We start from the raw sequence: 25,643 nt of genomic DNA on the forward strand, positions 1-25,643 counted from the left end.
ATTTTAATTTACAGGTGCAGAATATCATATGCGAATGTTATAACATTTATGATTATATATTTTCAGTTCATATACAATACTGTATAGGTAGTGTCTTTCATTTATATGTAAACAAATTCACATATAAGCATTTATAGGAGATTTTGTATCAAAGACAAGTGATCATTACATAGTGGGCACAAATTCTTTAGAAAGAAAGGCCAACTCAAATATAATCAAAACAAATGCAAAAGAATGTACTTGGCAAAGTGGTCATCCATGGCTGAAGTACGATGAAGGAAAAAAAATGTCAGGTTATGCTCATGAAGTTCCTCCATAAAATCATGATATTCTATAACCTAATGAGCTTTCTGGCATGCTATTTTATTTCGGACAATGTAACGCCAAGTTTGTAACTTTTACTTGTCAACTAACTTGTTCATTAAAGTACAAACAACTGACCCAAGTGTTTTAAACTCCACACCCTGGTAAACTTTATTTTGAATAATGTTAGCATGAAAAAATTATCCAAATAATGTTTAATTAATTCTCTGAACTGAAATATCTGTCACAATTGACGTACTCTAATCATTGTAGGGGTTTTGTTCTGTGGTATATCGATTAATGACATCAGATACTCTTAGTGAGATTGTTATACATAATTATGTCTTAAATAATTTGTTATATTTTTATAATTTTTGTTTGAGATCTACTGTTAACTTACTTTTGACCAGAAGCTTTTATAATAACTACAGTCTGACTTGTCTTTCAATTAGTAAGGACTCTAATAGGTTAAAGTGAAACTGTAACCAAGAATTAAGAAATATATTTACACAAAATAAGGGTGAGTTTAAGTGTACATATCACTCGTTAATTTCTATTTTACATCAGCAATGCTTAAAAAATATATATAAACTAAAAAAGTTAAAATGTAATTTTTATAAACACTGAGAATATATTATTAACAAAGCTTAATAAGAAATATGTTAATTAAACAGTGACAATAAACAAAATACTAACATTATGAACTGACATCAACAGTTCTCTGTAACTTAGAGCACAGTTACGGCTTGATTCTATGATTTGTATTCTGACATCTTGACTTTCTGCTGTGTAAGCTGCCATCTGTAAGACAAAATAACAATAACCTGACCATAATAAGATACAACTACAATAAAACATGTAGCTGACAATTTCTTACTTTATTTTCTGTGCTAAAAAGACCAAAGATCGTGAATTTTCTATTACTCATAGTAAGAAGAATGAATAGTCTGACCAAACATAAGCCACATAAAGTATTATAACATCTCTACACATTAAAACAAGCCACATGATGTGTTACAGATCTCTACACATTAACATACACCACATGATGTATCACAGATCTCTACACATTAACATAAACCATATGATTTATCATAGATCTCTACACATTATCAGGAACCATATGATTTATCATAGATCTCTACACATTAACATAAACCATATGATTTATCATAGATCTCTACACATTAACATAAACCATATGATTTATCATAGATCTCTACACATTAACATACACCACATGATGTATCACAGATCTCTACACATTAACATAAACCATATGATTTATCATAGATCTCTACACATTATCAGGAACCATATGATTTATCATAGATCTCTACACATTAACATAAACCATATGATTTATCATAGATCTCTACACATTATCAGGAACCATATGATTTATCATAGATCTCTACACATTAACATAAACCATATGATTTATCATAGATCTCTACACATTATCAGGAACCATATGATATATTATGAACATTTATACAGTAAAACAAGCTACATGGTGTATCATAAACATCTAGACAGTAAAACAAGCTACATGGTGTATCATAAACATCTAGACAGTAAAACAAGCTACATGGTGTATCATAAACATCTAGACAGTATAAACATCTAGACAGTAAAACAAGCTACATGGTGTATCATAAACATCTAGACAGTAAAACAAGCTACATGGTGTATCATAAACATCTAGACAGTAAAACAAGCTACATGGTGTATCATAAACATCTAGACAGTAAAACAAGCTACATGGTGTATCATAAACATCTAGACAGTAAAACAAGCTACATGGTGTATCATAAACATCTAGACAGTAAAACAAGCTACATGGTGTATCATAAACATCTAGACAGTAAAACAAGCTACATGGTGTATCATAAACATCTAGACAGTAAAACAAGCTACATGGTGTATCATAAACATCTAGACAGTAAAACAAGCTACATGTATCATAAACATCTAGACAGTAAACATCTAGCTACATGGTGTATCATAAACATCTAGACAGTACATCTAGACAGTACATGGTAAGCTACATGGTGTATCATAAACATCTAGACAGTAAAACATCTAGACAGTAAAACAAGCTACATGGTGTATCATAAACATCTAGACAGTAAAACAAGCTACATGGTGTATCATAAACATCTAGACAGTAAAACAAGCTACATGGTGTATCATAAACATCTAGACAGTAAAACAAGCTACATGGTGTATCATAAACATCTAGACAGTAAAACAAGCTACATGGTGTATCATAAACATCTAGACAGTAAAACAAGCTACATGGTGTATCATAAACATCTAGACAGTAAAACAAGCTACATGGTGTATCATAAACATCTAGACAGTAAAACAAGCTACATGGTGTATCATAAACATCTAGACAGTAAAACAAGCTACATGGTGTATCATAAACATCTAGACAGTAAAACAAGCTACATGGTGTACATAAACATCTAGACAGTAAAACAAGCTACATGGTGTATCATAAACATCTAGACAGTAAAACAAGCTACATGGTATCATAAACATCTAGACAGTAAAACAAGCTACATGGTGTATCATAAACATCTAGACAGTAAAACAAGCTACATGGTGTATCATAAACATCTAGACAGTAAAACAAGCTACATGGTGTATCATAAACATCTAGACAGTAAAACAAGACTACATGGTGTATCATAAACATCTAGACAGTAAAACAAGGTGTATCTAAACATGGTGTATCATAAATATCTAGACAGTAAAACAAGCTACATGGTGTATCATAAACATCTAGACAGTATAAACATCTAGACAGACAGTAAAACAAGCTACATGGTGTATCATAAACATCTAGACAGTAAAACAAGCTACATGGTGTATCATAAACATCTAGACAGTAAAACAAGCTACATGGTGTATCATAAACATCTAGACAGTATAAACATCTAGACAGTAAAACAAGCTACATGGTGTATCATAAACATCTAGACAGTAAAACAAGCTACATGGTGTATCATAAACATCTAGACAGTATAAACATCTAGACAGTAAAACAAGCTACATGGTGTATCATGAACATCTAGACAGTAAAACAAGCTACATGGTGTATCATAAACATCTAGATCTAGACAGTAAAACAAGCTACATGGTGTATCATAAACATCTAGACAGTAAAACAAGCTACATGGTGTATCATAAACATCTAGACAGTAAAACAAGCTACATGGTGTATCATAAACATCTAGACAGTATAAACATCTAGACAGTAAAACAAGCTACATGGTGTATCATGAACATCTAGACAGTAAAACAAGCTACATGGTGTATCATAAACATCTAGACAGTAAAACAAGCTACATGGTGTATCATAAACATCTAGACAGTATAAACATCTAGCTACATGGTACATGGTGTGTCATAAACATCTAGACAGTAAAACAAGCTACATGGTGTATCATAAACATCTAGACAGTAAAACAAGCTACATGGTGTATCATAAACATCTAGACAGTATAAACATCTAGACAGTAAAACAAGCTACATGGTGTATCATAAACATCTAGACAGTAAAACAAGCTACATGGTGTATCATAAACATCTAGACAGTAAAACAAGCTACATGGTGTATCATAAACATCTAGACATTAAAACAAGCTACACGGTGTATCATAAACATCTAGACAGTAAAACAAGCTACATGGTGTATCATAAACATCTAGACAGTAAAACAAGCTACATGGTGTATCATGAACATCTAGACAGTAAAACAAGCTACATGGTGTATCATAAACATCTAGACAGTATCATGGTGTAACATCTAGACAGTAAAACAAGCTACATGGTGTATCATAAACATCTAGACAGTAAAACAAGCTACATGGTGTATCATAAACATCTAGACAGTAAAACAAGCTACATGGTGTATCATAAACATCTAGACAGTAAAACAAGCTACAGTACAAGCTACATGGTGTATCATAAACATCTAGACAGTAAAACAAGCTACATGGTGTATCATAAACATCTAGACAGTAAAACAAGCTACATGGTGTATCATGAACATCTAGACAGTAAAACAAGCTACATGGTGTATCATAAACATCTAGACAGTAAAACAAGCTACATGGTGTATCATAAATATCTAGACAGTAAAACAAGCTACATGGTGTATCATAAACATCTAGACAGTAAAACAAGCTACATGGTGTATCATAAACATCTAGACATGTATAAACATCTAGACAGTAAAACAAGCTACATGGTGTATCATAAACATCTAGACAGTAAAACAAGCTACATGGTGTATCATAAACATCTAGACAGTAAAACAAGCTACATGGTGTATCATAAACATCTAGACAGTAAAACAAGCTAATCATGAACATCTAGACAGTAAAACAAGCTACATGGTGTATCATAAACATCTAGACAGTAAAACAAGCTACATGGTGTATCATAAACATCTAGACAGTAAAACAAGCTACATGGTGTATCATAAACATCTAGACAGTAAAACAAGCATACAAGCTGGTGTATCATGAACATCTAGACAGTAAAACAAGCTACATGGTGTATCATAAACATCTAGACAGTAAAACAAGCTACATGGTGTATCATAAACATCTAGACAGTAAAACAAGCTACATGGTGTATCATAAACATCTAGACAGTAAAACAAGCTACATGGTGTATCATAAACATCTAGACAGTAAAACAAGCTACATGGTGTATCATGAACATCTAGACAGTAAAACAAGCTACATGGTGTATCATAAACATCTAGACAGTAAAACAAGCTACATGGTGTATCATAAACATCAGACAGTAAAACAAGCTATCATAAACATCTAGACAGTAAAACAAGCTACATGGTGTATCATAAACATCTAGACAGTAAAACAAGCTACATGGTGTATCATAAACATCTAGACAGTAAAACAAGCTACATGGTGTATCATAAACATCTAGACAGTATAAACATCTAGACAGTAAAACAAGCTACATGGTGTATCATAAACATCTAGACAGTAAAACAAGCTACTTGGTGTATCATAAATATCTAGACAGTAAAACAAGCTACATGGTGTATCATAAACATCTAGACAGTAAAACAAGCTACTTGGTGTATCATAAACATCTAGACAGTAAAACAAGCTACTTGGTGTATCATAAATATCTAGACAGTAAAACAAGCTACATGGTGTATCATAAACATCTAGACAGTAAAACAAGCTACATGGTGTATCATAAACATCTAGACAGTAAAACAAGCTACATGGTGTATCATAAACATCTAGACAGTAAAACAAGCTACATGGTGTATCATAAACATCTAGACAGTAAAAAACAAGCTACATGGTGTATCATAAACATCTAGACAGTAAAACAAGCTACATGGTGTATCATAAACATCTAGACAGTAAAACAAGCTACATGGTGTATCATAAACATCTAGACAGTAAAACAAGCTACATGGTGTATCATAAACATCTAGACAGTAAAACAAGCTACTTGGTGTATCATAAATATCTAGACATTAAAACAAGCCAAATGATGTTTTCAAATATAGGTTATGTTTTCATACATCAGTTGTATTCCATACCACACAATTATTAAAATTTCCCTCCAACTACAACACACCTTCGATACTGTCAACAGATCAAACAGAGCCTTTCTTCCCATATTTGCAGCAACAATTACTTCATCCTGTTTCCCACTATTTCCTGCAGCAACTGCTTTCGCTGTTGCCAGCGTAACAGGTTTGGTAACTCGAACAAGTTCTTCTGGAGTGGCTTTTTTAGTGGGAACATTAGGCACGTCGTAAGTCTGCAAGTCAAAGTCAATATTTGAAAATAATATTCATAAAGAGTTGTTATATCCAATTAAAAGAAGTAACTAGAATTAGAAATGCAACAAACAGCCTTACTTCGTGAACAGAAGATTGTTAAAAATTCCCTTATTTTGTAGAACAAGAAAGGCAGGTACACCACAGTTGTCTTTTTATTTAAGACTGTAGGAAATTTGTCAGCTCATAATGATATATTTTTTTACTGTAACTTGAACAATATTAGTTTCTAATATTATAATTCAGTAAAGATTATAGCTTTTATATCAGTTATATAAAATATATTATTTGCTAAAAAGAAAAGTGAAATCTTACAAGAAATGACTACATTCTTCTAAAACTATTCCATTTTTTAAGTTTAATATAGAGTTTCATTATCATCATCCAACAACATACACACACACTTTCATTTCACTTTAGTACGTATCAGTTTATCCTGGTAACAACTACAGAATATGGTGCTGAATTTAAATATATTTTAACATAGGATATTAATTTAGTTACATTTACCGTTGTTGCTGGTAGCATCTAAAATCAATATATATGTAGTAAAATATTAAATTAGTAAAAACATATCTCTTTCCCACAACAAAACTGTATAACTTTCAAACAAATAATACGGCAGTTGGCAGTATTTTCAGCATTAATTTCAGAACAAGTACTGCAAACACAAAAACTAAATATGTCTCTTTACAGCCTGAAAATAAAATGCTTTAAAAACATTATATGTAAGTTTTTACTTTTAGAAGAATCAAGAAATTTGAAAATATTGTAGTTTTAGAAATTAAATTACATACAACGAACAATCAGTCGTTGTGACAAGCACAAAAACAAACAACAAATTTTATTACACATGAATAGAATTGTTTTTATTCACCATTGCTTATTATTTAAAAGTAAAAAAGAAATGGAACACATTTTCATAAAATACACAGAATGCAAATTATAAAAAAACAACCTCTTTATTATTTAGGAAAAATGCGTATAATAAAAATTAATTTGAAATGGGTTGTTTATGAGCAAATCAGAAACTACCTAGCATAAAAATCGCATTGAAAATACGAAACAAATACACAATTAATTTAGAACAATAGATGGTTTAATTAATTGTGAAAATAATAAATAGTACAGCATCACATACTCTGATTTCCTGGCCAATTATTTCAATGGTTGATTCCAATGCTCTGGTTCCTCGAGTGTGTTCATCTTCTACCGACTTAACTGTCTTCAGTAAAGATGTCACATTTGTTACCATCACCTGTGGGGAGAAGAAGTTATAAAAACGTAACAGCAAGAACACAACATTTGCTACCATCACTTGTGGGGCAAAGTCATAAAAACTTAACAGTAAGAACACAACATTTGTTCCCATTACCTGTGGGGAGAAGTTATAAAAATTTAACAGCCAAAACACAATATTGTTACCATTACCTGTGGGGAGAAGTTATAAAAATTTAACAGCCAAAACACAATATTGTTACCATTACCTGTGGGGAGAAGTTATAAAAATTTAACAGCCAAAACACAATATTGTTACCATTACCAGTGAAGAAAAGTTAGAGAAACCTAACAGACAGAATATATTTGTTACTACTACCAATAGATGAAGTTACAGAAACGTAACAGCCAGAATATATTTGTTACTATTACCAGCAAGGTAAAGTTACAGAAACCTAACAACCATAACATATTTATTCCTTTACACTAAAGTCTAACATTATTACTGTCATAAAGTACCAAACAAAGAAATATACTTAAATTAGGTTCGAGGGATTAAATATCATATACATATGTATGATTCTTTAAAATGTCTTTTACTCACACAGTGAATCTGTATATAAGTAGGAATTTCAAAAATGTACAACACTGACAGTACTTATTTATATTTTTAAATTATCCAACAATCAACTGTTTAAAACAGTCCAATAAGTAGGTGACAGGTGGTAAATTGAATAACAGATTAGGCTTAACAATAATTTTTTTAGCATTTTATTTTTATGAGATACAAAACACATTCTAAACACTGTTTACAACTCACTACTGTGAGACATCTTACTTGTGCATAAGGCCAACAATATACAAACAGAAACAAATGTGTACACAGAGCTTTAAGCAAAATTCACATTGTATAGCTCATCCAGCTCTCCTTTTCTCACACCATTTTTACAACAAACCATTTTTTATTGAAGATAATACCATCTGGTTCAGGATTTCCCAAACCATTTAAAGTTATTGACTCAACATGAAGTTACCACTAATCCTCAGCATTCTTAGAATATAAATTATAAACGAAACTTCAATACATAAAAACTTTAACCATTATAATATAGTTGTTAGGAAATATAAAAATGAATGAGGTTTTAATTTTCTCTAATGAGATAGACAGACCTGATGGGCTTTAACAAGAGAGTGAATAGGGGCTATTTTTGACCTTCTACTGACTGGAAAGGCTTTATTCACCCCATGTACAATCTCCTCCACTGCCATGGTTAAATACTGACCACTTTGGGAAACTCCAATCTTATTCAGTGTTTTTAATTCTTGAACATAAGAATATAAAGACAACGAAAAACATGATTTACAAACATGCAGTAAACTACCATCATTACTTCAGCACACAGCTGTCCAAATTCTGAAACTAGATGTTCAACCAATGTGCAGTAAACTACCACCATTATTTAAGCACACAACTCTCCAACTTCTGAAATTAGATGTTCAACCAATGTGCTGTAAACTACCATAATTACTTCAGCACACAGCTGCCAGACTTCTGAAACTAGATGTTCAACCAATGTGCTGTAAACTACCATAATTACTTCAGCACACAGCTGCCAGACTTCTCAAACTAGATGTTCAACCAATGTGCTGTAAACTACCATAATTATTTCAGCACACAGCTGTCCAACTTCTGAAACTAGATGTTCAACCAATGTGCAGTAAACTACCACCATTATTTAAGCACACAACTCTCCAACTTCTGAAACTAGATGTTCAACCAATGTGCTGTAAACTACCATAATTACTTCAGCACACAGCTGCCAGACTTCTGAAACTAGATGTTCAACCAATGTGCTGTAAACTACCATAATTATTTCAGCACTCAGCTGCCAGACTTCTGAAACTAGATGTTCAATTACCTATAGCATGTATGTACAGATGTAGTGATTTATCATAATGAATAAACAAGCACTTTATTTATTGGTGTGATGAATAGAAGAGATACTACTGGTAAAGTTCAGTTAAAATGTGGACTAGCTGAGGTATTGTTGTGAAAGTTCAGTTAAAATGTAGATTAACAGAGGTATTGTTGGTAATGTTCAGTTAAAATGTGGACTAACAGAGGTATTGTTGTGAAAGTTCAGTTAAAATGTAGATTAACAGAGGTATTGTTGGTAATGTTCAGTTAAAATGTGGACTAACAGAGGTATTGTTGGTAAAGTTCAGTTAAAATGTGAACCAGCTGAGGTATTGTTGTGAAAGTTCAGTTAAAATGTAGATTAACAGAGATATTGTTGGTAAAGTTCAGTTAAAATATGGACTAGCTGAGGTATTGTTGGTAAAGTTCAGTTAAAATGTGGACTAACTGAGGTATTGTTGGTAAAGTTCAGTTAAAATGTGGACTAGTTGAGGTATTGTTGGTAAAGTTCAGTTAAAATGTAGGTTAACAGAGGTATTGTTGGTAAAGGTCAGTTAAAATGTGGACTAGCTGAGGTATTATTGGTAAAGTTCAGTTAAAATGTAGATTAACAGAGGTATTGTTGCAAAAGTTCAGTTACAATGTAGATTAACAGAGGTATTGTTGGTAAAGTTCTGTTAAAATATGGACTAGCTGAGATATTGTTGGTACAATTCAGGTAAAATGTGGACTAGCTGAGGTATTGTTGGTAAAGTTCTGTTAAAATGTGGACTAGCTGAGGTATTGTTGGTAAAGTTCAGTTAAAATATGGACTAACAGAGGTATTGTTGGTAAAGTTCAGTTAAAACATGTACATATATATATTGATAAAAAACAAATAACTACAACAAGTGAAAACAAACTTAACTTCAGGAATGGACTAAATCTATTTCATTGATTACAAAGAATAGAGAAAATGTAGGCAAAGCTTCATAAAAAATTCTAACTTTTCCAAGACAATCTATTTAAAAAAACTAAAATTGTTCACAGACAAACTTTTTTTTTTTGAGGCAGTCAGTCAGATGCATAAAGATTCAAAAGAACCCATAGCTCTGGGAGACTGTTATAAAGCTGTACTCTGTAAACTAAGGAGAATATGTGAATTAGAAATTCTCTAGTCGAGATTTAATTTGTAACAAGCTACCAAACTTCCAGAGCGAAATGGAAGAAAACTAAATTGATGAACTGAAAAATTTATTGGAAACAATATGGACTCTGAATAAGCAAGTAAAAGAAATAACGATACATTTTCTGGAGCTATGGGTGAGCACATGAGACTGTAACACAAACCACATACTTCACTTTACATATGATGTGTATTCATCTACTTTTATGAAGTACTGATGAATATCAAACACACAAAACATTTACTTGTTACCTTTTCAATACATCCAAGCAAAGCATGGAAACATTTATTTTGGAAATGACTTGTTTATGTGCTAACAGACAATGCTGCATATAAGTACTAAACTTGAGACTACTTTATGTAAAAAAAATGATTCTCTCACTAGATGTAGAACCAAAATTTAATATATAAAATTAAATAATCTTTAAAAAAAGAAGTTTTTATTTGTAAGATTTCAATAAAACAAATCCTTGAACTCTGTTAGCACACATATAAAAGTAAGAAAACAATTTATCTACCTTGGCCGAGTCTTTCAGATGGAACATGGCAGGGTCATTGACACTCTTGCCTGAAGCAGCCTTAGTCGCTTGGATAAGAAAACCTAGAGCACTGGCAACATCTTTCACAGCATTAATAAGCAAAACCTGTGGTAAAAGATACCAAATTTATGTATCATACTTAAACACTATAATCAAAATATTGATAATGTTTTGTTTCATCCTACTTTATAATATACACTTAAAATGCCACTCTAAAGGTTCAATAATTATTGATTTTATGTTCTTATACCTTTTTGCAGAAGTAAACAAGCATTCTCTGAAGTAACATATAAACTTTAAAAGTATGGAACTACCTAAATGGTGTTTAAGACTCAAGATGAGTTTTAAAATTCCTACTATTCTGATTTTCAACACAATATTTACTTTATAACTTACTTTTTAAAAAACAAAACTGGTATTATTCATTCACGATTTCAAAATAACACACCAAACTTCAAGTCTTAACAAAACACACAAATTACTTGGGCTTCAGAATTGTTTGGTCCTAGAGACGCTGCTCCACGTTTGACAACTTCAGAGAGTTGTACAATAGTTGCAACAGAATTCTGAGCAGCAACGGCCAACTGTTCTTGGCTAGAAGCTGCCCCAGCGACTAGAGTTTTCGTATCTTCAACCAGAGCCTTTGCAGTTTTGAGGATATTTTCTCTAAACAGAGAAATGTCTTTCATTCAGTAATGTGTCAAGGAAATAATAATTAATAACAAGCAACCTGTTACTTTTATTTTATATATTTAGTGATTCTCACTATAAGTAAAAAATTATTTGTTTGTTACCAAGCACAAAGCTACACAATGAGCTGTCAATGATGTACCCATCAAGAGTATGAAAACCTGGTTGTTGTTTTTTTGTGGTGTGAGCCTGCAGACTTATTGCTGAACTACTCAGGGCCTATTAAAAGATATTCTTTAACAAACACTTAGTATATTTATCAAATCTCAGAGGTGAAATAAAGCTAATCAAGTCACATATTTTAGACATATTGTAGATACACAAAACAGGAATAACAGAGTGGTTTACACAAGTTTAAATACATTCACATCTAAAATGGTAGTGTTACACATAAAATTTATTGTGATAAAAGGAAACCAGTACTAATTAAAGAATTACAATATCTCATCCACAGAGACAAAAATACTTTAATTCTATTAAATATTACTGTTTATAATACTGTTAGTAATACATAATTCAAAACTAACCTATGATCAGAGAAACACTCTTCTTCAATTTCTGAATTTAAAGTTCCAGCTGTAGCAAACATGATGGTGGTATCCAGGTCTCCAATGATTCCACTAACAGTGCTGGCTGCATTAATACAAGCTTGAGTTCCTCTGGAACCAGCCTGAAGAGCAGCTAGCACAAAAGATACCTGGAGAAGATAAAAACTGATCTCTCACCGAGCCAGAGGTCTCCATACTTAATAGTACAGATCATATTAATAATATCCACTGGCTGAAATGATTCTTTTAGTGATAGTTATCAAACACTCAACAAAGAGGTAGATAGATAAGTGGCAAACATAAACAATTCTTGTCAGACTGAAACACTCTTTAATTTCCAAGGATAACTGGAAATAAACAGTAAAAATAAATACTGAGATATTTCATCAAAACATATTTTCAATAAATGTATGCTGCGTGATGAATTCCTATACACTGTAGAAAACACATACGTTTCATGATTCGAACTTCCTTGCTCAGAATTCACGGACATTTCTACTGAGCATAAAACAAACAGTATCTAAAACCATATAAGATTTGTTTTGACTAACAGTTAAAAACAAAGACAGTACATGGATCAAAATATTACATTTCTAGATTCCAGTTACAACAAAATGAACATATTATGTCGATTAAATAAACAATAATAAACTTTATGTGAAGGAATGTAATTCTATTTCATTATTTCTATACCTAAAGTACTATCAGAAAAAAATATTACTCTATTTTAGTTTAGTCATTTATGTTTCTCTGAATACAGTTTTTATGTTCCTTCTTGTCAAGTTCTCAGGTGAAACTCTCATTTTCTCATGCAGGATATACAGACAAGAAAAACCTGAAAAAGTTGTTAAAACAACACATTTATACTAACATACTAAGTTTGTAAACTAAAAATTTGTGGGAAACAATCATGCCAATTTAAAATAATTTATAAGTTTGAACTTAACACAAAGCTACTCAAGGGCTGTCTGCACTACCTGACTCTAATTTATTAGTTCTTGAATAGAAGGAAGGCAGTTAGTTATTACCACCGAATGTCAACTCTTTCATCAATGAATAGTTGGATTGACTGAAACATCATAATACCAGAAACAGATGAAAGAGCAATCATTTTTTTGATAAAGGGATTCAAACCCACAATCCTCAAACTGCGGGTCATGTGTCCTAACTACAAGATCATGCCAGGCCTTTAATATACAGGACTACTTTTCTGGTTTTTGATTTTGCTTAATGAACAGGTGTTCTAATAAAACTTGTCATTTAACATGACCATGCCTAAAGTCACATTAAGGTGTTCTACTAAAACTTATCACTTAACATGACCATGCCTAATGTCACATGCATTAAGGTGTCCTAATAAAACTTGTCACTTAACATGACCATGCCTAATGTCACATTGTGTTCTACTAAACCTTGTCACTTAGCATGACCATGCCTAATGTCACATTAAGGTGTTCTACTAAAACTTATCACTTAACATGACCATGCCTAATGTCACATGCATTAAGGTGTCCTAATAAAACTTGTCACTTAACATGACCATGCCTAATGTCACATTGTGTTCTACTAAACCTTGTCACTTAGCATGACCATGCCTAATGTCACATTAAGGTGTTCTACTAAAACTTGTCATTTAACATGACCATGCCTAATGTCACATTAAGGTGTTCTAATAAAACTTGTCACTTAACATGACCATGCCTAATGTCACATGCATTAAGGTGTCCTAATAAAACTTGTCACTTAACATGACCATGCCTAATGTCACATTGTGTTCGAATAAACCTTGTCACTTAACATGACCATGCCTAATGTCACATGCATTAAGGTGTCCTTATAAAACTTGTCACTTAACATGACCATACCTAATGTCACATTGTGTTCTACTAAACCTTGTCACTTAACATGACCATGCCTAATGTCACATTAATGTGTTCTACTAAAACTTATCACTTAACATGACCATGCCTAATGTCACATTAAGGTGTTCTACTAAAACTTATCACTTAACATGACCATGCCTAATGTCACATGCATTAAGGTGTCCTAATAAAACTTGTCACTTAACATGACCATGCCTAATGTCACATTGTGTTCTACTAAACCTTGTCACTTAACGTGACCATGCCTAATGTCACATTAAGGTGTTCTACTAAAACTTATCACTTAACATGACCATGCCTAATGTCACATGCATTAAGGTGTCCTAATAAAACTTGTCACTTAACATGACCATGCCTAATGTCACATTGTGTTCTACTAAACCTTGTCACTTAACGTGACCATGCCTAATGTCACATTAAGGTGTTCTACTAAAACTTATCACTTAACATGACCATGCCTAATGTCACATGCATTAAGGTGTCCTAATAAAACTTGTCACTTAACATGACCATGCCTAACGTCACATTGTGTTCTAATAAACCTTGTCACTTAACATGACCATGCCTAATGTCACATGCATTAAGATGTCCTAATAAAACTTGTCACTTAACATGACCATGCCTAATGTCACATTGTGTTCTACTAAACCTTGTCACTTAACATGACCATGCCTAATGTCACATTAAGGTGTTCTACTAAAACTTATCACTTAACATGACCATGCCTAATGTCACATTAAGGTGTTCTACTAAAACTTATCACTTAACATGACCATGCCTAATGTCACATGCATTAAGGTGTCCTAATAAAACTTGTCACTTAACATGACCATGCCTAATGTCACATTGTGTTCTACTAAACCTTGTCACTTAACATGACCATGCCTAATGTCACATGCATTAAGGTGTCCTAATAAAACTTGTCACTTAACATGACCATGCCTAATGTCACATGCATTAAGGTGTCCTAATAAAACTTGTCACTTAACATGACCATGCCTAATGTCACATTGTGTTCTACTAAACCTTGTCACTTAGCATGACCATGCCTAATGTCACATTAAGGTGTTCTACTAAAACTTATCACTTAACATGACCATGCCTAATGTCACATTAAGGTGTTCTACTAAAACTTATCACTTAACATGACCATGCCTAATGTCACATTAAGGTGTTCTACTAAAACTTATCACTTAACATGACCATGCCTAATGTCACATGCATTAAGGTGTCCTAATAAAACTTGTCACTTAACATGACCATGCCTAATGTCACATTGTGTTCTACTAAAACTTATCACTTAACATGACCATGTCTAATGTCACATGAAGCTTAGCTTTCAAATCTCTAAAAATAAAACATATATTCAATTAAATAACAAACACATCTATTTTAATCTTAAAATGCCAACCAGATGATGCTTATTGAACAAAAACTGGAAATACATTTAAAAATTGAATACATTGATGAAAATATCCTGAATGACTAAACTGCTACACAAAATACAACATCACAATTTCATTTAGAAATTGTGTGTTTACTTCCCTTAGCTAACTAACTTCAAATAAGTTACATTTTTGTGTCTAACTGAGCCATAACTGTGTGAATGTAATTGAAATTGTCATTTAAGTTTAACATTTTTGGAGAAATCAGTCAAGTTCCACTAATCCTGAAGAAGCACGTTTAGCACTACTGCTTCGTATGGTTGTTATTTGATGTCACACATTTCTGCAATGTCAATCTATGTAATGTTTAGATGAAATAGAAATATAATCAATGTCAATCTATGTAATGTTTAGATGAAATAGAAATATAATCAATGTCAATCTATGTAATGTTTAGATGAAATAGAAATATAATCAATGTCAATCTGTGTAATGTTTAGATGAAATAGAAATATAATCAATGTCAATCTATGTAATGTTTAGATGAAATAGAAATATAATCAATGTCAATCTATGTAATGTTTAGATGAAATAGAAATATAATCACTGTCAATCTATGTAATGTTTAGATGAAATAGAAATATAATCAATGTCAATCTATGTAATGTTTAGATGAAATAGAAATATAATCAATGTCAATCTATGTAATGTTTAGATGAAATAGAAATATAATCACTGTCAATCTATGTAATGTTTAGATGAAATAGAAATATAATCAATGTCAATCTGTGTAATGTTTAGATGAAATAGAAATATAATCAATGTCAATCTATGTAATGTTTAGATGAAATAGAAATATAATCAATGTCAATCTATGTAATGTTTAGATGAAATAGAAATATAATCAATGTCAATCTATGTAATGTTTAGATGAAATAGAAATATAATCAATGTCAATCTATGTAATGTTTAGATGAAATAGAAATATAATCAATGTCAATCTATGTAATGTTTAGATGAAATAGAAATATAATCAATGTCAATCTATGTAATGTTTAGATGAAATAGAAATATAATCAATGTCAATCTATGTAATGTTTAGATGAAATAAAAATATAATCAATGTCAATCTGTGTAATGTTTAGATGAAATAGAAATATAATCACTGTCAATCTATGTAATGTTTAGATGAAATAGAAATATAATCAATGTCAATCTATGTAATGTTTAGATGAAATAAAAATATAATCAATGTCAATCTGTGTAATGTTTAGATGAAATAGAAATATAATCAATGTCAATCTATGTAATGTTTAGATGAAATAGAAATACAATGTTCATAACACTAAAAATAACTGCAGAAATAGACGTGTTCTAGCAAAGTGTTGTTACTAACCACATAAAACTGACATTTTCATTTAATTAGAATGTAATTTGTAAGACAGTTGAAGATCTACATTTTTATTAAAACATTTCCTGGAAACATATTAAAAGAGTTTTGATATTGAACTAATAATATCCTTCCCATTTTTGCAATGAAACACTTATTTCAAATGATGTTGAACTGATTGACCTACTTTTTCAGAAACACTTTTTGCACTTCTGGACACCTCTCTCTGACAGAAGATGTCAGAAGGGTTACTTTGACAATCGCCTGCAGATTTAGTCAATTCTATACAAGCTGATCCGAGGCCCTGCACAGCAGTCCGGATTCGGCTAGCAACCTGGAAGACCCATAAAAATATTACACTTTAGAATCATTAGGTTAATTATTTTTAAAGCCGATGTGAAGATACAAACCAACAAACTTCCAGAAAGTTTTAAACTTTAAATACTTGTCTTGGTAACCTTTCTTACTCTCTTTGCTGAAGGTTTTATTAGGTTGTGAAGAACAGTTTCAACCAACAGTGACAGAAAAACCTGAAATAAGTAATACAAACATGATGCTTGGTGATAGTAAAATAACAGAATTTTTACATAACATCTATAAAGGTAACAGAAAAGTTATTTCAATGTCAATTTCTGAGAAAAACGGTATAACAGTAGAACCTTCTCACTTCGGATATTTACAGAAATTTTAGTAACAAGGGTAATAAAGAAAAGCATTGCAGTTAAGAGTAGACAAATAAAAATATAGAGTGGAAAATAAAATATATTTTAGTAACAGAAGTACGTGACGACATTTCAGTAACAGAGGTACGTGACGACATTTCAGTAACAGAGGTAAATGATAACATTTTAGTAACAAAGGTACGTGTCGACGTTTCAGTAACAAAGGTACGTGACGACATTTCAGTAACAGAGGTAAATGATAACATTTTAGTAACAAAGGTACGTGTCGACGTTTCAGTAACAAAGGTACGTGACGACATTTCAGTAACAGAGGTAAATGATAACATTTTAGTAACAAAGGTACGTGTCGACGTTTCAGTAACAAAGGTATGTGATGACATTTTAGTAACAAAGGTACGTGACGACATTTCAGTAACAAAGGTACGTGACGACATTTCAGTAACAAAGGTACATAACATTTTAGAAAGAATGGCATATGGTGAAAAGTGGCACAGCTACAAAAGGTGCCCATCCCTCACATAACAAATAATTGAGCCCCTTACATTTATCTTCCTATAATTATAGTTACAAGTCTGGGTGACTTGGGCAACCTATTGACCTCCAGGGAGCATACTTATACCACTGATGACAAAGAAAGGCCACAAAACCATTGGAAAGCATCGTATATCAGACTTAAACAAAGCCATTAAAAAAAACTGTGTATATGACTTAAAACCATTGAGAAACACTGTGTATAAGACTTAAAACCATTGAGAAACACTGTGTATAAGACTTAAAACCATTGAGAAACACTGTGTATAAGACTTAAAACCATTGAGAAACACTGTGTATAAGACTTAAAACCATTGAGAAACACTGTGTATAAGACTTAAAACCATTGAGAAACACTGTGTATAAGACTTAAAACCATTGAGAAACACTGTGTATAAGACTTAAAACCATTGAGAAACACTGTGTATAAGACTTAAAACCATTGAGAAACACTGTGTATATGACTTAATTTTGAGATACAGAGTTTGCAGGCAGGTCAATAAACACTATTAGTACAAAACTGAAATAATGTAGTTATCCATCTCCCTGACAAATAAGGTGGACACTCATTTTTCTGAAATACCTTTAAGCTAAGGTGTATGAGTTATTTGGATACAAGAGAACAGCCTAAACAGGTGTAACTGAAGTAACTAGTTACAAAAGTTTGTTTGTAGTTAAGCACATAGCTACATAATGGGCTATTTGTGCATAGGTATTGAAAGTTGGTTCTTAGCATAATAAGGCCTAAAAATTAATGCCAAGCTACTGTTTTTGGGGGTGAGGAGCTAGTATTAACAAATTTATAGTTTTAGATAGTTTTGCATGAAGTTTCTTTGGTAACACTGTTTTGAAAGTATCATATCCACTAACAAATGTCTCGTAGCAGGTAAGTACACAGTAACACGTACAGTAATATAAAATAAAAGATACATCCCACTTTGTCAAAACAAGAGGTTTATAGAAAACCAAGTTTCACGTGTAATCTTCAGTCTAGCTTTTCTTTATGAATAAATCAACTTGTTGATAACCAGTAAAGTTATCTGGAAATTAACATAATATATTCCTTAACAGAACTGTTTATATCACACAGCAATGTTTTTATGTCTAAATCTAGGGTTAAATTATGGCAAAATATAATATTATACCTGTCATTAACACAAACCATTGACACACTTATGATGTTGAAATTTATGATAGTTTATTTTCTACATATCTGGATAAAAACCCCAGAAAATGTTGAATTGTTCCTAAAGAACTGTTAGTCTATGAATGGGCTATTTATTCTGTGTCCACCGAGTGGTTTAAACCTCAGATTTTATCATCATAAGTTCTCAAGCTTTTGCTCTTTTTGAGACCACCATGGGAAATCAAACCCCAGAGTCTAGCACTGTAAGTCAATAAGCTTACAGCAGAAATGCCAACTATTTCAAATGACTGAGCATAATGATTGTAGACAGAGCCATTTATCATTTGCGGCTACTAGACCTGACCAATGTCCCTAAGCTGTTTATTATTATATTATTATTATAACTATTATTATTTATTACTGTTATAGATTGCTCATTTATGACTGTGTTTTGTGTACTTAATATATAAATTTAAAAAATTATTTTGAAATTATGTCTTATTTGGTTCAGAGCAACAAACATACTGGTAAAACAACATTGAACATGCACAAACAGTAAACAGAAAAAGTCTTTGTGTAAGGACTAGTTTATATCATGTTTATGACACTTATTGTAATAGTTTTGCAGATGTTGCAGCCTTTGCTTTCATGTGAATGTATCTGGATGGTTGGGAGTTATAACAACATTGTCCATTTGACTGCATACACATCTTGTGTGTTATAATACTGCTCAAAACTGAGGTGCTCAAGTTTGGTCTGAACTTGCTTTTGTTTTTAATCACTAAACTAAATATCCTTTCACTGTCAGCATTAGAATGGAAGATTGTAAGAATTCCAAGCATAACCCTACACAGAATGTCATACTTCTGGTTACCATTTCCATCCTTAACTGTAGACAGCTGAACCCAAAACTTGTTAACATTCAACTGAGGGACAGTTTCTGAGAAAGTATCAATTTGATAGTTCAGATATTGCCCTTCCAACTTGTCAATAGTGTTGTGCTCATGTGTATTGACAAGGACAGAATACCCGTCTGTGAAGAAGTGTAGAGAAGAGAAATCTTTGCTGACTTTCAGTTTTGAATCAGCAACCTCTACATGAATCAGAAGTTCATCATTTAGAGGGAAATGTTTCACATCATGTAATTTGTAGCTGCAATATAGTATTTCTTGACACTGGTGTAGAAGCTGATCAGGTCCAGGTCCTTTTCATATTTAACAATGTATTCCTTGGCAGCATTTCCAATAGAAACTGCCTCATCAGATTTGTGTAAGGATTCATTGTTGTAGTCAAGTTCAGTGATGTTGCCTTCACTGGCTTGATGTATCTGACAAGTATATTTTTAACTTGTGTAACCAGAGTTCAATGCATAATGTGTACACTAGGTTCTTCTCTTTGCAATATCAAATTGACTTGCTCAAATAGAGGAATTGCAGACTGAAGAAAAAGGCAAAATAACAAGTTCGTTTTGTTGTCCAAGAAAACTGTTAACGTATCTAACTTGCTCTGCGCATAACTTTTCTTGGTTACTTCCTTGTTAGCTTTCGTTTTCTTTTTTTTTTTTCATTGGTTGTCTCTTCTTTAGTTCAAGGTCAGACTGCCTAAACATATATTGAGTTATATCAAATGTTTCTTTGTCTGCTTTTGGAGACTGTTGTCTTGTGTCCCTGTGTGGCTGGGAGGGTGTCTTGATTGTGTCTTTGTGTGGCTGGGAGGGTGTCTTGACTGTGTCTCTGTGTGGCTGGAAGGGTGTCTTGACTGTGTCTCTGTGTGGCTGGGAGGGTGTCTTGACTGTGTCTCTGTGTGGCTGAGAGGGTGTCTTGACTGTGTCCCTGTGTGGCTGAGAGGGTGTCTTGACTGTGTCCCTGTGTGGCTGAGAGGATATCCTGACTGTTAAAATCTTGCTGCCTGACTGAGCTGCACGTTTAAATCCTTTTGAATCTAGTTTTTCATTCTCACAGTGAAAATACTTCTTCAATGGCTTCCACATGTCCAATATTCTGTTGAGGCACACCCCAAGTGACAGCCATCTTGTGTTACCAAGTTGTAGAATTTTTCTTGTTTCTTTGTCATACAATCCTTGAAACTCTTTGAAATGTTGTTTTCTGCTAGCACTTTTGTCCAGAAAATAGTAGATATCTATCAATATATCAGAAACCTGGCAGGGCAGTTCCCTGGAAGCTTACTTGGCAGAATATTCATAAGGTGACAGTCACAGCCCATGAAGTAAATGCTAGGCTGTCATCTTGAGATGTGTCCCATCACACCTTTACCTATACCAGATATAACTGAGGCATTGTCTGAAGAAAAACTAAGACAGTTTTTCCATGAAATTTTCCTCTTTGTCAGTTTGTGGCCCAAAAGCTTGAAAATATTCTCTCCCGTTGAAGCTTCTTTCCATTCCACCATTGTCAAAAGAGAACAAACAATTTTTACAAGCAATGGGTCAAGATATCGTACAACCACTGGATACAGTTTTGAGTCATCCATATCTGTGGATCCATCTGTGGCTAAACTGTAAACACTGTTAGTAAGTATGCTTGAAATCATTTTGTCATCTTCACAACCCAACATTTGTACAATGGCTATAGTTTTGGTTCTAGCACAGCCATATTTTTTTGCTATATCAGTCTGGGAACATTTTTTTGAATAGATGTCCTGCATGATTAGCTACAGCTAGGAGTAAATTATGAGCAATGACGAATTGCATGAACATCACATCTGCATTTATGGTTTCATGTTCTGACTTCTTACCCATTAATGTCGTTATCTGCATCGTTTTTGTCTTCACCTCAGCCTTTTGTTGGTAAGATGCCGATTTTGTATGTCTGGAACAATTGTTTATCCCGCCATGCGCCACAGAAAAATCGATGTGACAAACTGTACAAAACACATGACTGTCACTGACTTTTGATGTAATGACCGGATATTTTGCAATATACTCTTTCCTAAATTTTTGATTCACAGTGTTAGTCCTTTTAGATTTGTCAAAAACAAGACAATCTGGTGAACGAGGCCTCTTTTTTCCATCTTGTGAACGATCACATTGGTGTTTCTATGCTGCTTAGAAAATGAGAAATACCCAGCTACGTGAGTGCTGATTGGATGACAAGCACTGATGACGTAACTATGAATTCCCCCACGTACCCAGTAGGAGAAGCACCGCACTCAAACTATTGGTAGATGTCCGAGATACAAATATTTTTTTATTATTTCAAGCACAAACATGATAATCTCAAGTAGTCATTTGGACTATGTCTTTTATTTATTATCAAAATTTATTTGTAACTTACTAGAAATTTTCTTTTCACCCCTTTCAAGCCATGGGGGAACAATTTATCACTTTATTGTATAGACCTATATAATATATAATAATTTGGGAGTTGCAACAAGTCGTAATATTTGTCTGTACGAGCGTATAGTCGTAATGTATATACCAAAATCGTAATGATTACACTCAAATCATAATGGTTGGCATCTCTGTTACAGTTGTCCCACCTAAGGGCCACCATTATGATGCCTTCAGTTGTTGAAACACAGCTTTTGGTTGTTTCTTCTGTGGGATCAGACAACAGAAAAACCTCTGCAACTGGAAAGTGAGCCTCTTAATCATGAGGTTATCTATGGGAAAGGGAGCCTCACAATCATGAGGTTATCTATCAGTTGGTAAAAATACACACATGCACACCCTTGTGGCTTTTCAACCATGTAATAAAATAAAAGTTGTATATTTAAATGAAAGTAAAGTTTGAAACAACAAGATATTATCAGAGTGAACTACTTTCACTGTGATAACAATAAAAGTCAAACATTTCCATTTGTAACCATGGAATGCTACTTCTGGTTTTGAGTCTAAATTCAGTATTTAATAAGAGTAAAGTGAATAAAAACACAAAGACATTCATAACTAGAGGGAAGCTGAAATAGTCTTCAGCTGATGGCATAAAAAACATATACATAACCGATGTATCACAAAGACTTACCACACACAACTAACCTGGAACTCTAATATTATTACTGATGCCTTAAAAAAATCTTTCATAGGGGGATAAAATATGAATCTATCCAAAAAAGCATAACATTTCTAAACATATTAAAATAAATTGTACAACACCTTTAAATGTTTGAAAATATATGCTTAAAAGATATATATTAAATGTTATGTCACATTGGAACATAGTATAAAGTTAAAAAATATAGTTTAATACATACTGAACTTGTTTCCTTTTTTTAAATGACAAAATGGTTTTAAATTTATAAGTAAAGCTGGTTTAACACTACTTTATAAGTAAAGCTGGTTTGACACTGCTTTATAAGAAATAAATGATAAATTTCTCATGGAAATTTCAATAGTTGTATTAAAACACTAAACCAATATCTGAATATACAAAGTAATGGAGAATACTGAACAATATTATGTGTCAAAATATCCAAATAATTCACATCTTGACTTTGAAAGATAAAACATAAAAGACCTTTTAGTAGAAAAAAAAAAAGCATTTATTCAAAAACATTTAATGAGATCATGTCGTATATAAGCCAACCTCACCTCTGAGTTGGAAGTGGCACTCACTGCTCCTCGAGAGTCACTGGCGACAATGGCGTATTGATGGGATATATTTGCTGCAAGAGGACTCAGCTGACTGACATCAGTCGCTGATTTGGTAACCTGATAGAAAACAATTAACCAACCACTTCAGTGTTCAGTAAGAACACAAACTACTACAGATGTCTCATACATTCATAGTATATAATAAAGTATATGTTACCTTGAGATAACAACAACATTGTAAGTCATGTGTATTACTACTGGTAATAACTGTGGAAGTCGTGTATGTTATTACTTGGTAACAACAATGTAGGTCATGTTGTATATCGCTACTGGTTACAACAGCAGTGTAGATTCACAGGTATAGTCCCATTAGTAACATGGCATACAACTAAGTATAAATTACTTGTGTATGTACTGTCAGAAAAATAATTTATTTATTTAGGGAGTAAAATTTGTTGTACAAAAACCAATTCTTAACTCTAACATGTTTCTGAACCAAATAATTTATTATTAACTGAAAATTTCTTCATCCTGACTGTTGCACTTCTATATTTCGTTTGTAAACTGTTTTAGCTTTGACAAATTCGCATAATTTTATTTATCAATTTTATCATGTTTTAACTGTGACATTTAAAATAATATTTTGTTACATGCCATTTTGAAAAATCCCACAATGTGTGTTAGACTTTCAGTTGTTTTCATTGATGATTAAAAGTTCTGTTTTATAAATCTACTTAATTTCAAGTTGATTTATCTTAAATATTATATTTCTTTTATTACTTGATTTTGCCAACTGCAGTAATTGCCACTTCCAGCTATACATCATAAAAAAACACCAACAACTAAAAGATTTATCTGTGACTTAGGACTTCACCTTTCAAAATGACATTACCACAATCTTTATCAGGCTAGGTATTGTGATTTTTGCTGTTTATTGAATATTAACTTCCTTTACTTATGGCCATTGCTTGAATATGGTTAACTTACTTATCATTAATAAATAAGGATTTCATTCATTCACTGTTCTCTATCATAGTTGCTAAACCTAACTAAACTTACATGGTGTCTTGTCAAAAAATAAACTTCTGTAACTTTCATACAGACATAACTAAACAAAACAATTTCCAGAAACAAAAGTAAAAGAAATAAACAATTAATAAAATCCACGAATTTGGTTAGTTTCTAAAACTTCCAATTAGATTCTTTCGTTAACCCTTACAAGAGTAGCGGTAACTACGTCTCAAGAAACTACTTTCTTTGATTTTCATGGATGTAAATATATTTAATATATTCTATTCAATTGTATTTAACACTACTAACAGCTGTCTTTAAGCTGAGTTTAATAGGTAATTGTTCATATCACATGCTATTATAAAAGGGATAACAATCAAGGAATATAAGATATACAGCAAAGGATGTAGTTTTTATATTTTGAAAAATTCTGTAGAAAAAACTGATAGGTGCAACATTCACAGGTAAAACTCTTCATTGATAAGCAGAAATGTGAATTCAGAGATTTCATTTTGGGGAAAAACATCATATAAATGTTGCACAATGTCACAATACTAATTCTAAAATATTTGAAGAACTAAAAACAGTGGAAATAATAATCAGAATTATTATTTTCCATTAAATTTAAAATGCACTCAATGCCTTTCAAGATACTCATTGGTTATGATGAAGTTAAACAGATTTTTGTTATAATTCTCAGTGCATCAGTACATACCATTTCTTGTGAAAGTCTAGCTATTTCTTTGCATGAATTCACCATTCTTGTTTGGTAGTCCGCAAAGGAAATGGTTTCACTGATTCGAACACGTTCGTCCACCTATAAAACAACCCTAATTAATTAATTACCAATTAT

The 25,643-nt window shown here is 32.2% G+C and overlaps 1 pseudogene across 1 annotated transcript in view; it reads right to left on the bottom strand.

Annotated features, from left to right (window-relative positions):
• LOC143231754 (talin-2-like) overlaps positions 1-25,643 on the bottom strand; it is a 160,729-nt pseudogene that overhangs the window by 32,598 nt on the left and 102,488 nt on the right. The window contains exons 46-54 of the transcript XR_013017160.1: positions 25,506-25,607; positions 23,777-23,896; positions 17,075-17,221; positions 12,209-12,378; positions 11,474-11,657; positions 10,971-11,096; positions 7,293-7,409; positions 5,947-6,132; positions 1,000-1,104 (exon numbers count right to left, since the gene is read on the bottom strand). The product of XR_013017160.1 is annotated as a talin-2-like (transcript). The remainder of the gene's footprint in view (positions 1-999; positions 1,105-5,946; positions 6,133-7,292; positions 7,410-10,970; positions 11,097-11,473; positions 11,658-12,208; positions 12,379-17,074; positions 17,222-23,776; positions 23,897-25,505; positions 25,608-25,643) is intronic.

Source organism: Tachypleus tridentatus, chromosome 11, assembly GCF_004210375.1.
Source record: "Tachypleus tridentatus isolate NWPU-2018 chromosome 11, ASM421037v1, whole genome shotgun sequence".
Taxonomy (NCBI): domain Eukaryota; kingdom Metazoa; phylum Arthropoda; class Merostomata; order Xiphosura; family Limulidae; genus Tachypleus; species Tachypleus tridentatus.